The sequence below is a fragment of the Teleopsis dalmanni genome, chromosome 2, assembly GCF_002237135.1.
Source record: "Teleopsis dalmanni isolate 2A chromosome 2, ASM223713v2, whole genome shotgun sequence".
Classification (NCBI taxonomy): domain Eukaryota; kingdom Metazoa; phylum Arthropoda; class Insecta; order Diptera; family Diopsidae; genus Teleopsis; species Teleopsis dalmanni.
Genome location: NC_051847.1, coordinates 27,711,224 through 27,725,648, shown reverse-complemented (window position 1 = coordinate 27,725,648; position 14,425 = coordinate 27,711,224).

The following is a 14,425-nucleotide window of genomic DNA, read 5'->3' as shown; positions in this document are numbered from 1 at the left end:
AACAATAAATAATAATAAATTAGATATATTATTAAATTTAATACTAATTTTTCTAAAATTAATCTATTGCTACTGTAATTTATTAGTGATGAGACCTTAATATTCCAACACTAACATTGGAACAGTTATCACTAACAGTTAACACAGTCAGTACATAGTAGTCTTTAATTCTGCTTCTCATTTTCTAACCAATATCACGGATTGTATGACTGTATCTATGACTGTATTAGCCAGATTATATATATTATATAGATGGGTAGGCGGCTGTACATGATAATATGATTTTGAAATAAAAATTGTGTTAAACTTAATTATTTTTGCCAAAAGCTACGCTTCTTAGGACGTCAAAGAAAATATTTTTAAAAGTTGGGAGGACTCGAATAGCAAAGAAACGACAAGAACAAAAATTTAGTTAATTTATTGAAATTTGCTGGACCACACAACGCCTTTTCGAGTAATGTCAAGTATTCATCATCAGTGGTCTTAGGAAAAATTCGTGTATTTCTTTTTTCAATTGGTTTATTGTCCTTTTGTAATTTGTTTGGACTGCATGTGCCAGGCTTAGAACTTTTGTCTGTCTAATAGGAAACTTTCAGTACACTAGTTCCAGGGTGTAGTAAAAATTTTGTTAGTAATGCCTATTTACATTAACCCTGGACGCATAATGTACGTAAATTTGACGTACACGTTTTCGTTTTTTACAGTTATTTCATTTTTGTGTTCATATATTGGTCTCGCGCTCTTGATATGTTCAGTCGGGATCTAACTCTTGCGTAAGGTATATGATAAGTGTCGATAAGTCATGACATAAGTTAGATATTGAATCGTTGTACGTCATTTTTACGTATGATTATACTTTGTGTAATTTTTATGGCTAATAAAGTATTTTGAAAAACTTTTATTTCATTCAAATTTCAGAAAAGTTTTAATAGAAATGGAATCAAAGAGATTTAATATTGTTGAAATATTACAAAAAGATGAAGCAAATGATCAGAAAGGTGGAAAATCTAGTTCTAGTCGAACATATTGTGCATTCTGTTCATATAAGAAAAAAAGAATGACAAACATTAGATGTAGTTCTTGTAAAAAGCGGATTTGTAGAGAGCGCAATCGTGATACATGCTTTAAGTGTATTTCTGCATAGGATTAATTATTATTATATAACTAAAATTAGCTGATTTGAACCAAAGTTCCTAATAATTTTAATTATTTTCGTAACATTTATGACGATCTCAATATGACTTGCTATTTGTATAAGCTAACTTTAATTTGTTTATTTTATAAGTATATATAACTTTCATTTACTTTTTTGTTTCTATTATTATTTTTTGATTTATTCTAAGTAAAAATAAAAAAATAATATTAAGAAATATTGAAAATTTACTCTTAATACATAATGTTGAAAAATGCAATTCCTTTTTGCGTGAAAATCATTGGCATATTATATTTATTATGTTTATTTAAAAAAATGTGTTTGAAAGTATTACTGTTTTGATTTAATTTGAATAAATAAATACTTCTTTAAAAAACTTGTAAAAACTTGCACACATTTAAATTAATATAACGGCAAAATATAAACTCTGAAAATTGCACGTCATTTTTACGTATGATTATTCTTAACGTTAGTAGAATTATGATTATACGTCCAGGGTTAAATAAATTTAGGTAACATACATAGCTAGGTACATAGCATAGCATAGGTACATAGCATAGCTATTTGCTAAAACTTTAAAGGACTCAAATGCCATAATTAACTAACTAATAAAGTAATTCATATGAGTTACAGCATGAAATTATAAGTGCTAGCAGGAAGCACTATTGTGCTACATATTAACATTTTTATACGGATACAGTTTGATATGGAATTAAGGAATATGTGATTGATTGTGGATGAATTAGAGCAGTTAACGTAGTATTTTGCTTAGAAGTTTTGCATTTTAGAGCATTTCATGCTCATATCTATATCAAGAAATAGATATGAAAAATAGAGTAAAATCATAAGTGTTATTAGGAACTATTATGGTACATATTACTTCTAATATCCCCAAATCATTCAACTCACATGGAGTCAAATAATATATGTTTGTGTGAATAACTGCAAAAAACAGCTAATTGGTTCTTATTGAGGATATTTCCTCAGCCATCTTTTCTTTCATCGAAATTAATTAGTGTACTACATTAAGTTATTATTTATTAAACATTACAAAATTTCACTGAATCATTTGTGTGTAGCAAATTAAAAATTTACCAACCTAAATGGATAAAATATAAAAAATTAAAAAGTATTATAAATAAAAAATTTATTCGCACTTCCCTCGACACAGACACTACTTAATGTAAATAAAAATAAATAAACAAGACATTTGACTGTTTATTTTTTAATTAAAATTGAAGGGACTTAGACCTTTCTACTTAGAAGGTGGCTGGAAATATTATGTTAAGGAATAAGGCAACTGTAATTGGTCGCCAAAAATTGTAAGGTTTTTGCTGATTTTTCGATATTTTTTTCACGATTCCGAAAACAAAACCGAAACCTTGTAAAGGTGTGAATTGCTATGTGTTTTTGACTGTCTGCCATAGTGTTAAAGTCAAGAAGGGGAAGTCAGCAAATTTAACCCTTTTCTTTTTTGGAATTAATACACGCAATTTTGTAAAAAACTTGACAAAATTTAACACTTTTAATAATTTATACGCTTTTTTACCAATGACTTTTGTTATGGCTCACAATCAAACTTCCTCCCTCACAAGCGAGCACTCGTATTCCAAAATTGCAGTGTAGTTGGGGTTTTACAAGGCCTGTGGGCATTTCTTCACTGCCTGAATCTGAAGGTGTTAAAGGGTTAAATACGGTCAGCAGTTAAAATTAACTATATATGTAAGCAATAATTGTTTACACACGCATAATTCGTCACACATAATTAAGTTATTCATGTGTGCAAATCGAATTGTAGTTGCCACCAATATTTGCCATCTGGCCATAATTAAAATCTTCCAAAATTTAATCTTCCATTAATATAAACTCTTTATCAGATTTTTATTCGTTTTATTTGCAATCGAAATTAAAGTCTAATTCTTCCAGGTTTACAAATTTCATAGAATTTAAGTTTATATATAGACTTCTTTTGTGCGACTACGTAAATATCTTTAAATTTATTTATTTTTTTTTAAAGGATTTTCAATAAATTTTATACCATCGTCTGGCAACTCCCTGCAGACAGTAACCGAACTTTATTAATAACGAAAACATTTACTTGTCCTGAATATATTGGGTTTTCCACCACAGCGTGTTGTCACCTTTGTTTTGGCTTCACCTTCAAACACTTCCCGGCACGGGAAGCAAGAAGTGAAGCAGTTTTTTGTGTTAACGGCTTCTGCGGTTTTGGTAACACAATATTTGCAACCAATATGCCGTAATTTGGTGGCAACTTATCATTCGACTGACTTTACTTAGTGTCTGTACTCATACCCACAAGTCTTTCAACTCGAGTTTGTAGGTGGGAAGAACGATTCTCTGTTTTTTTTTTGTGTATTAATTTTTTGACACTGAATGAACGCGTTCATCAATTATTCGAAACTGGGAATCCGTTTAAAATGTGCAATTTAAATTATGTCAAATAGAATAAATTGGTCACATATATTTTAAAAGACCTAAGGTAGTATACAGTTTCCTTATGTCTAAATAAAAAATAAATTTAATTGTATTTTTTTGACATATAATTTATTCTAGAAATAAGTTGGCGGATTGTTACGATGGCTTTCCTATACATTCTGGAAATGAGTGATCTAAAGAAATAATTTTTATAATTAGAAATATTTATTTATGTAAATAAATATATAAATATTATATATTTAATAGGAGCTAGTATATTTCATAAAGAGGTTTTTAAAAAAATATTGAATTTCATTTTTTATATTATTTACAGCACAAAAGATTAATCTGGTCGGAATACTCTGCTCCGTTGGGAGTCAGTACCCCGTTCATTCGTATTTCCAAATACCCATCATCAGTGGTGTTAGAAATAATTCTTGTATTTAATTATTCCTTAATAATTTTCTGAGACTGCAAGCACTAGGAATCGAAATCGTGTTTGCAATCTTAAACCTTCAGTGTTATGAATCTCTCGACCTTAACTTAGAAATGAGGTAAGGTATTAAGGTAATATATTTTAAATTCAATCTTTCTTACTAAGTGATACATTATGTCTAATATATTTTAAATTTTTATATTTCTTGCTAAGAGACTTTAAATTTATAGGATTGAAATGACATGTAGTAAATGAGGACCATGCACAACTCCTTAAATTATGTTCTATAAATGTGTTGAATCATGAAAACGAATATATTTAAATAACACTCTATTTTATTCCAACCGTGCCATTTTCAATTAGAACTTTCAATCTACTCTGCAACACAGGTAATCATTTCAACTATTCTTTTGCTTCACTAAGAAAACTGCGAGCGTCGAAAAAATGAGTTGCCGATATCCAAACTAACATACTTTAAGGAAATAAGTGTTTTTCCAGATTGCCAGGTTCATCCAGTGTAGACCAACTGAGACTGGGTACATAGCCCACTGTCTTCCAAGCAGAGGTACACGCCATCGAGGTCTGTGCTCATATCAACATAAACAATGGGTTGAAGGCGCCCGAATCTATATTTACTCAAATAGTCAAGCAGCAATCAAAGCATCATCCTCCTGAAAGTTCTTCTCAAAGCTTCTATTAGACTGCTATGATACGCTGCAGTAGCTGGCAAGCAAAAACGAGGTGACGGTTTACTGAGTGCTTGGTCACACAGGAAGAAATGTTAATGAGTCTGTCGACAGTCTTGCAAGGGCAGGATCTGTCACTCAAAGCTGTGGACTGATTTATTGTGGATTAAGTTGGTCTGCTACTAGGTCTCTGATTGATGAATGGTCATCAGCCGAGAGAAGTCGCTACTGGCGCGACAGTCGAGGTAACCGTTAGGCTAAACAACGGGTTCATTTCTACAGTTATGGTAAAGTATCCCTCTTCAGCAGAATAGAGTTAAGTTTGTTGGTGGGATATTAACGGATCACCATGGACTGCGTTATCACCTTAATAAAATGGGTCTGTCCGAAGAGATGGAGTGTCGACTCTTCTTAGAAGCAGACGAGGCTTTCAGTCAAATTTACCAATTTAATACTCAATTCCAGTAAAACCAAAGTTTTGAAAATTTTATTAATCAATCCCAAAAGTAAGCGAAAATAAAATTAATATAATAAAATAAACAAAACAAATGTGTTATCAGAGAAGTTTTTAGATAGAAAAATTTTATTCTAAACTTTGCAATTATTTAAGTATAAAAGTTGCGAAAACTCTCTGGAGTCAGTGGCAGTCCATACGCTTACTATACATGGGTCGGCTTACGGTCCACCATAAACAACTGAAATAAAAATGCCATAAAAAGGCGAAGGCATAGCTTCACGCCCATAAAATATAGCAAGACCATTACTGGTAATATGCACAAATATATAGTGTGTAAGGATATGAGCTGTTGTTGTTGTTGTTGTTGTTGCTGCTGTTGTTGTTGCTTTTAGAAAAGTTGGCAGGCATAACTAAAGTGACATATTTCATTCGTATCCGTGTGTGGATGCTGAAAAATATGCCACAATAACTGTTTGCCATGTACATTTTGTCCGGAAAATGGAGTTTTTTATGGAAACTGGCGTGAAGCGCAAGAATGAAATGTGTGCGTCTTAATGTTGCTTTTGTGCCTTTGTTTTCCTGTTTGTTTTTGTTTCTGTTTTTACTTTGTATTTTATTCTAGTGTTTGTTTTTGCTTTTGCAACCACTCAAAAAGGAGTTAGTGCACTGTTGTTGAGACCTACTGGACCCTGCTCTGTAAGTAAGATATATGAATGCGACACTGCCGAAAAGAATGTTTTTTCCAAGGCATATTTCTTGTTGGATTTTTTCTTTGAAAGGGGAAACATCATCATTCAAGTTGGTCGCTTACAACAAAAATTATATGTAAAAATGCACATTAAGGAATATGTCGCACAGAAGGTTTGCATACCGCATTTGCTTATTTAGCATAAAGCAAGCAACATGTGCGATATTTGCTCTTTTGCTCTCTGACAACAAAAAAAAAAACTACAATAAAAAAATTGTCAGATTAGATTTTTTATCACTTTAGTGAGTATTAAAATTTATGATTATGTCGTTAAAAATTTTTTCTGCAAATTTCAAAACTCATACTTAGCACGTCAAACATAAAAGCTTTTTTTGTCATTATTCTAATGGAATTTTAATGTTGTTTTTAAAGTTAATTTCAATGATTTAAAGGCGTTGCAGGAACACCTGAAAATCAACTTAAAATGTTTATAAACTGCAAGAAAATGCATTAAACATAAGATAATAAAATTTTTATTGTTAATATTTTTATTTATAATCGTTTGGTACAAAGTGATAACACCGTTCATGAACTCTTACACAAGCTAACAGTTCAAATCTTAATTTTTCTCATATTTTTTCAGATAAAATTGCATGCCATCAGGATTTGTTGCAGAGAATATATCAAGGGATCTCATAACGAATGTTATATTAGCTGCATGAGAATTTAAAATAATAATACAAGACAGAAATATTGTTGGAACAACATTGTTTTAATTATGATCTGATAGATAGTTAGATGGATAGATTTTAAACGGGTTGGGAACTCTTCACTGCGTCGCTGCATTCCTTGAGGATTACTATACACACCCATTTTGACTCCATAAACGAGTGGTAGCTAAAAATGCCATTATGTTCTTTATAGAGATGCTACCTTATTCCGTTATAAGTGGATAGAAAGTTGAGTCTGGCGAAACTATCACAGTGACACAGAATATGTTCTGCTATTTCTTCTTCTTCGCAAAAAAGGCTGCAGTTATCATTTCTTGCAATATCTAGATTCAATAGATGTTTATTTACTCCGCAATGTCCAGTGAGAAAGCCTCTAATAAGTCAGATGACACTTCTGTTCAGCATAAGTAGCTCCCTAGTTCTGGCTTTTGATCGATACGGCATGGATTCTTTAGCCTGTCTGCAGGCAATTACATTATCCCAATCAGTCTGAGCTGCTCTTTCCAGCCATTCATAAATTTTAAGCTTAATCTGATAGATAGTAAGCTTGATCTAATAGATAATATCATGGCATTTATTTTTTGACTATGATTTCCAGCATATGTCCGCCACAGCTACGAGTTACAGGTCCTTTTGATCAGTTCAATTTTTGACTATTTTATGCAATAAATGTGGAGCTATGATGACAATGGTAGCATGAACATTAACTACCAATGCTCCAGGAGTTCACAGTTTGTCGGCATAACTATCGTTCATGCCAATAACTTAACATAGCCCCATATATATTATGTTGAGGTTAGTTGAGTCAGTGCACATTTGCACTTTTACTCTCTATTAACTGCGAGGTTTCTTCAAAACCCCTCTTTGCGCCTTGACTAGGTTATTGTTTATCACTTCATCAGACTAAGCAATAATTGACCACAGATCTGCATACCTCCCCAAAGAGTCTATAACCATTCTGAGATTTGATAACGCGGTGTTGGTAAGTCTGTCAGATTTCGTAAATAATTTCAGGGCTCTATCCTTGAATTTGTTATATGATGTTATATGAAAATGTTATATGATTAATAAATATATATAACTTAGTACAATATTAAGCCACTATAGCTAACCATTGGTTATTAATAACTACAATATTTACTAAGTCAAACAGATACTTAAAAATAGTCAATACTCACTTATGACTAATATAAATTCGAAATAATATAGTTATATAAAAAAGACATAAAAGACATGATATATATTTTAAAATTCTTGTCTACATGACGGACGTTTATCATATATAAAATGTAATCTAGAAAACAGTCTCCATTTGAATAAAAAAAAATTAGTTACAGCTATCGTATTCATGAAAGTCACTGTAACTAAAAAAATGAAATATATACAGAAAATAAAATTAAATTTAAATAAGAATGTGGAATAAAATATGGTTTGTCTGGACAAAACACATAAATGGTCAACCTCTCTCCTCTGACCCTCAGCCAACATATGTTATGTGTATGATAGAGCACTTTTCCAGCAGAAAAATAATAAAGCAAAAACAATTTTATAAATATTGTCATGTCTGAATATGTCTAACATAAAAATTATACAAGGTGCTTCCGTTAAGGACTTCTGAAGGAATAAAAAAAGTATGTGTAAACAATTTTTATAGCATAGCGGCGCCCCTCTTCCAAGTCTTCTACGACATTCTACGACATTTACGCAAAGGGTATATGCATGCAGATTGTTCGTATATGTTTATTCAGCTCGTTTATTTGCATAAACGTAAAACTTTTGATATAAAAATAACAAACTTCCACAGCAACAACAACAACTCCATCAACATACCAACAGGCCATTACTATCTGGAAGGGTTGAAAAAGGCATAAAGACACTCTCTAAACACTTCAGACGGGATTAGGTCATCTTAAAATGGGATTTTTTGATGACATCAGCAAATAAAAAAAAAAAATCATGTAAAAAAAATTTAATTTTAAGTCACTACCAATGTTTGAACTCAAACACAACAACGCACAGATATACACTCTTCAATATATTCGAAATGTGCAGATAAGATACAAAAAATGCTGCTATGATGCTTTAATATTATAAATCTTACAAATTGCACAAAACTTTTTGTTTATCTACGATTTAACACATTTTGCATAAGTTTGCCGGCCTCCCTTAAGAGTACGGAAGCTAAATGTCATATTAAAGTGAAGTGAAAACCTGAAGCCTCAGAACGTTCCCGGCAGATACGTCGCACTGACGTATCTGCCACAACTGCAAACCTATTCACAGGAAATTGGTTGCATTTCATGACTTAAGCTTAGGAAATTATGAAATTCATACAGGAAGACAATTTTCTTCAACGTTAAAATTTTATTTTGGTTTTTCCTTCTCGAATTCGGTTTCTGTTCAGTTCAGTTTGGTTCAGTTTGGTTCAGTTTGTTTTTGTTGTTGCCACTGCATTTCACTGCATCGCACGCAGATACTTTGGCTACACTTTGTCAGTTGGTTGGTTGGTAAGTTGGTTCGTCGGTTGGACTGGAAGTCAAATTTTCATTTGCAGCTAAGAATTTGTATTTAAAAGCATTTCAGGATGTGGTTCTGTTGCTGCGTAATTTACCGGATATTCTTATCGATTTAGAGCTACCAAATTCTTGATGAGCTGACAGAATATCTATTTTGGATTTTAAATCTCGGATTAAAAGTTGCAAGTAAAATGATCAACTTAATCAGATTTTGTTAACAGTACCAGATAAGAATTAAACATTTGTGATTGTGGCTGTGTGAAAAGATAATAAATAATTTTTAAACTGCTTAAAAGCTTTCAATTTAGTTCAAGATTGGAAAATGATTTGAATTGGATATTAATATTATTGAAATTAGTTTATGAAGAGGCTTATGAGTTGAGTTGGATATCAAAATCTTTAAAATTAGTTTAAGAAAGCTTATAAATTGATTTCAAAGCCCTTAAATTATCTTAAGTATTTTTAAACAAATTGACAAGGTAAATGTAATTAAGTGTAGAACAGCATGTACTTACCTCGTTGGATATTATCGACAAAAGTTGAGCTTAGTCGCATCGAGTAGACTCCTCCAGCAAAGTCAATATGGCTTGTCTTCAGCTAACCTGCTGTTTCCAACTGATAGTACCAAGTGCCTTTATATTGGCGGTAACATTATCCGTGTATAGAAGATGTAAACGTCATCATATGCACCTATCACTAGTCCAGTATTTACACGATATTGTTTTAATAAACATATAATAAAATAAACATATAATAAAATAAACATATAATAAAATTTTAGAAGGCTGCTTTATAAGAATATCAATATTGCCTTATATGATTTTCTTAGACATTCCTATAAAATTCCTATAAGTAATCTAAGATCTGAGAATTGTTTTATAATAGTTATAATAAACTTCAGAAATAAATAAATTTTATTCAGAATCTAAAATAAATTTTGATTATATTCTGAAGCAATTACAGATAGCTCAAAACCTGGCTTTAAGAAAACTGTTTAAGATTCCATGGTATATTAGATCAACAGACATACATAGAGATCTTAGGATTGACTCAGTGAAAAAATATATCAGAGACAGAGTTCTAAAATTATTCACTAAACTTGATACGCTAATTAACCCCGCCCTAACAATCCTCAAGTCCACTTCTGGACTCTCAGGAAGATATGCTGATTTAAGGTCCGTCATCAAGTAAAAGACTAATAAATGATATGTTTTTATATTCTGAATCATTGATTGAATCATTAAACCACGTTTTGGTATTACTGCTATTAGATAAAACAGAACTTATTTTTCTAGCCGATAAATATTTAGATGCAATATAAATGCAATACAAATGCTTTTAATGTTTTTCGGAGTATTTTCCATGACGAGCAATACATCTTTGTATTCGATTGCAACAATTTTCGAAACAGTTTTGCCACTCTGAAATTCATGTCACCAAAATCAGGGTTTTGAATGGACGAGCATTCTAACAGACTGTTCTACCTTCTAACAGACTGTTAGAATGCTCGTCCTGCATAATTTTCTTAATATTAAAGAACAACAAGACTGTAAGAAGACTGTCGGGACTGTAAGGCAGATGATCCATCAATTTAACGTTTTGAGTGCTCAAAAATTCTTTCATTTGTGTCGATGTGTGGGAGCTCGAATTGTCGTGGTGAGGGATGATTTTCATTCGACGATTGGTTTTCCTCAATTCTTCAAAGACTTCCGGCAAACAAATAGCTGTGCACCACTCAGAAGTGACTGTTCTACCTTCTGCAAATGGTACAGTGGCCACATAACTGGTTTTTCTAAACAAACGAGCGATCATTTGCGGACATTTCTTATCGGATCCTGTTCATTTTAAAAGGCCCAAATAGTGGATAGCTGTTTTGTTTTGGGCTCATACAAGTAGATAACCCTCCTGTCACAATGTCGTAGACATGATTTGGGGGTTACTTCGGAAATATTTGTCCAACATATCCTTGTACTAATGAACACATACCTTCTTTTAAGCGGTTATCAAACTTCATAATTCATTGAACTTCTTTGTCGAGAGGCATAAAGAGTGTATAAAAATTAAATTATTACCTTATTTGGTTAAAATAATTCAAATACGGTATACCATATTTCTTAGATAAAATTGATATGTATAATGTTTATTCTTTATAATATATTATCAAACTATTTGTGAATTTATGCTGCATGGAGGTTATTATCTAAATGCCATCTTCGATTTTTTTTATTTCAAACTTCAGCGCTGCTTGGAAATTTTGCACAAAATGAAATATTTTCGCTGCCACATTTTGTTGCCTTGAACACATTTCACAGTTCACTCCAATATAATTTTGTAGGTGAAAGAATCTGGCTTCAGCATATGTTAGAACGAATTGCTGAAATTTTCCTCCGCACATAAAATGGAAAACCACAAAAATGAAAAGTTTATACAGTCTTGACTATCAGACTATCAAATGCAGGAGAAGAAGTGAAAGTAAATTTTCGACTTGGACAGATTTACGGTTTGAAGGCAATGAGGACGCACATAAATTGTATTCCCCTTCGATTCCATTTTAAATTAAACATAAATAGTAGCATATATAACTCCTCGTTTTGAAGAACAGCTAATAGGAGCTCTAAACTGCAATGGAATAATTTCAAAGTAGCCAAATTGGGTAGTAAAATACTTGATTTAGATATTCTACGTTAAAAGTGTGTAACTGCAATTTTCCCGTTAAGAAGGGCGAAGTTAGGACAAACTTAGTTTCATAATTTTATGGAAGTTCTTAAAAAATATTTGCAAATATTAAAATTTATTTGTCTCATTGAAAAATAAAACTTAACTTGCAAAAAAAAATACAGAGAAACAAATAAGAGAGAATCTTAAAATTACATAAGGGATCAAGGGATTTTCTTAGTTTGCGTTTGTGACTCCGCATTTTCATTGTTTGCCATATTTGTTTAGGTATTTTTTGGCCCACAGATTCCCAAAGCAATAAGTTAAAACGAAGACAAGCCGACAGTATGGAGCTGCTACGGTCGGCTTAATACACGCCATCAACTTCGTACACCAAATGCGCACTTCAATTGGAGCAGATCAGACCGACCCATCCGTACGGGAACAACAATAAAAACACAGATAGTAGCGCTAAAGCAACCAAAATAGCTCCGACAGTAAGGAAAGTGTCACAATGACAAACGTAACTTTACTTTTGCCAGAGATTTATGAAGTTGTAAGGCATGAAATCAACAGGACGTTCGGTGGCAGTGCAGCAGATATTCTTGATTATAGTTTTTTTTTTCTAGTTGTTATTGACATTATAATCAAGCAGCGGAGAAGTCACAAAACAGAAAATCAGAATAATTCTTGAAACCGAAACTAGAAAGTACAATGGCTTAATAATAGATACAATGGTAACAATATAACGACAAGACCAATAGGAGTGAGAAAAATCGTATCATTGTAATAGCATTCATTATTTTATCGATAGTAAAAAATTGTGAACATCTGGGACCAAAACAAAATCTTGACGTATAGTGAAATATATTAATGGGTACTCAATTTATGGATACTCAGATACGATTTAATAATTTCGAAGAAAAAAGTACAATTTCAAATGTAATTATTATTGGTATTTAATAAATTTAAAATATTAGACTTTAATCAGACAACAGCGAAATTTTGAAATTATTTGATTTTAAGATCTTAATATCAAAGTATATAATATATTTTAGATACATAAAAAAAAATATATATAAGTTTATAAGTTTATAAATATATATAACTGTATTATACATAACATCTTTCCGTACAGCTACACACTAAGCGAAAATTTGACACTCAGTAAGGGAAATAGCGAAAAAAGTGATGGATTGATCTGTAATGGATTGATCCGAATTACTCCGAAATGAAAATAATAATAACATCGAAGGCATAGTACTGTAGTAGCACAACCCTCAGAGCTCTAGAGATTAGAAAATTTTTAAATTATATGGAGAAGAACTATGCAAAATCCATCATAAGTCACAAGTGTCTAAGACAGATACAGGAACCTTGTTTGTGTATAAGACCAATGAATAATATTCACATCTATAATAATCATTTTGAAAATAAAAATAACAACGCAAGCATGGTACTACAATAGAACAGTCCATAAAGCTCTAGAGACTCGAAAGATTCTAAATTATATTAACAAGAACAATGTTAAATCGATCATAAGTCACTGGTGATCAAGACAGATGTAGTTGTTTGTCAGAAGAAATGATTATAAGAAAAAGTAAGTAAGTATAATCAGTCACTGAACTGATGTATATGTACACTAATCATCTGGCTGAAATACGAACACGGATCAAATGGATTGTATTCCACATGGCTCTTTAGATGTACAGACAAACATAAGCTGTTATTTAAGTGTTAAGTCTAAATATCAAGGCATTTAGTTCATTGGTCAAAAATATCAATGTCAGAAAGTTATGAATTATAATCTAATCTAGTAAAAAACTTTAACATGATCTGCGCATGATGTCCTATGAACTACTGTCATATTTGTATTCCTCACACCAGTACAGATCAGCCACAAAAGTTTAAAGAAGATACACCTATCTTGACACTATGTAATCTCATAATCTTTGCAGTCCAGCAAAAGAAAGTTCCTGAAGAATTGCTAAGAGTTTAAGATTATATGCTGTCAAGTTAGGTGTACCTACTTGAGATGTGTGAAATAAAATCATAAATAGTAAGATTGAAGAATTTTAGGAATTTTAGTTGTGGTCAGTTAAGCTATTGGAACTTTTAACTTAGAGCTACGTAATATTTGTTCAATATACTAAAGAGATTGACGATTTCATGATTTCTACAGATTAAATTTGCTCCAAATAGACTGCTATATAGTTAATAAAGCTACGTTACTACTTAAAATATGCTTTTGGATATATATCAGTACTTCTATTGCAAGTACAATCACTGCAGGCTTTTATCTAGACATTTTTTCTTTTTCTTACTTTTTTTTTCTACAACTTTGCTAAGGAAGTCTCATTGTTATCTCATTATATTATCCTTATTAAACCATAATGTGTTCAAGATGAAGCCAATGAGATTCTTCAAGTCCACTTTAGTTAACTTTACGAGACCCGTGGAGAAACAGTCTCCAAAGCATTTGAAGTCTCTTCGTCTATAGTTCTGCTGAAAAACGTAGAAAGTGATTGATAAATTCTATCTCTTCCTTAACGTAGAAAATTTACTAATCTATTAAACTTATAATATAAGTTTATAACACTTTTAAATTTATTGAATCGTCTAATAAAAACCAATATTCTATTATTTTTGTTAATAACATATAAGGCA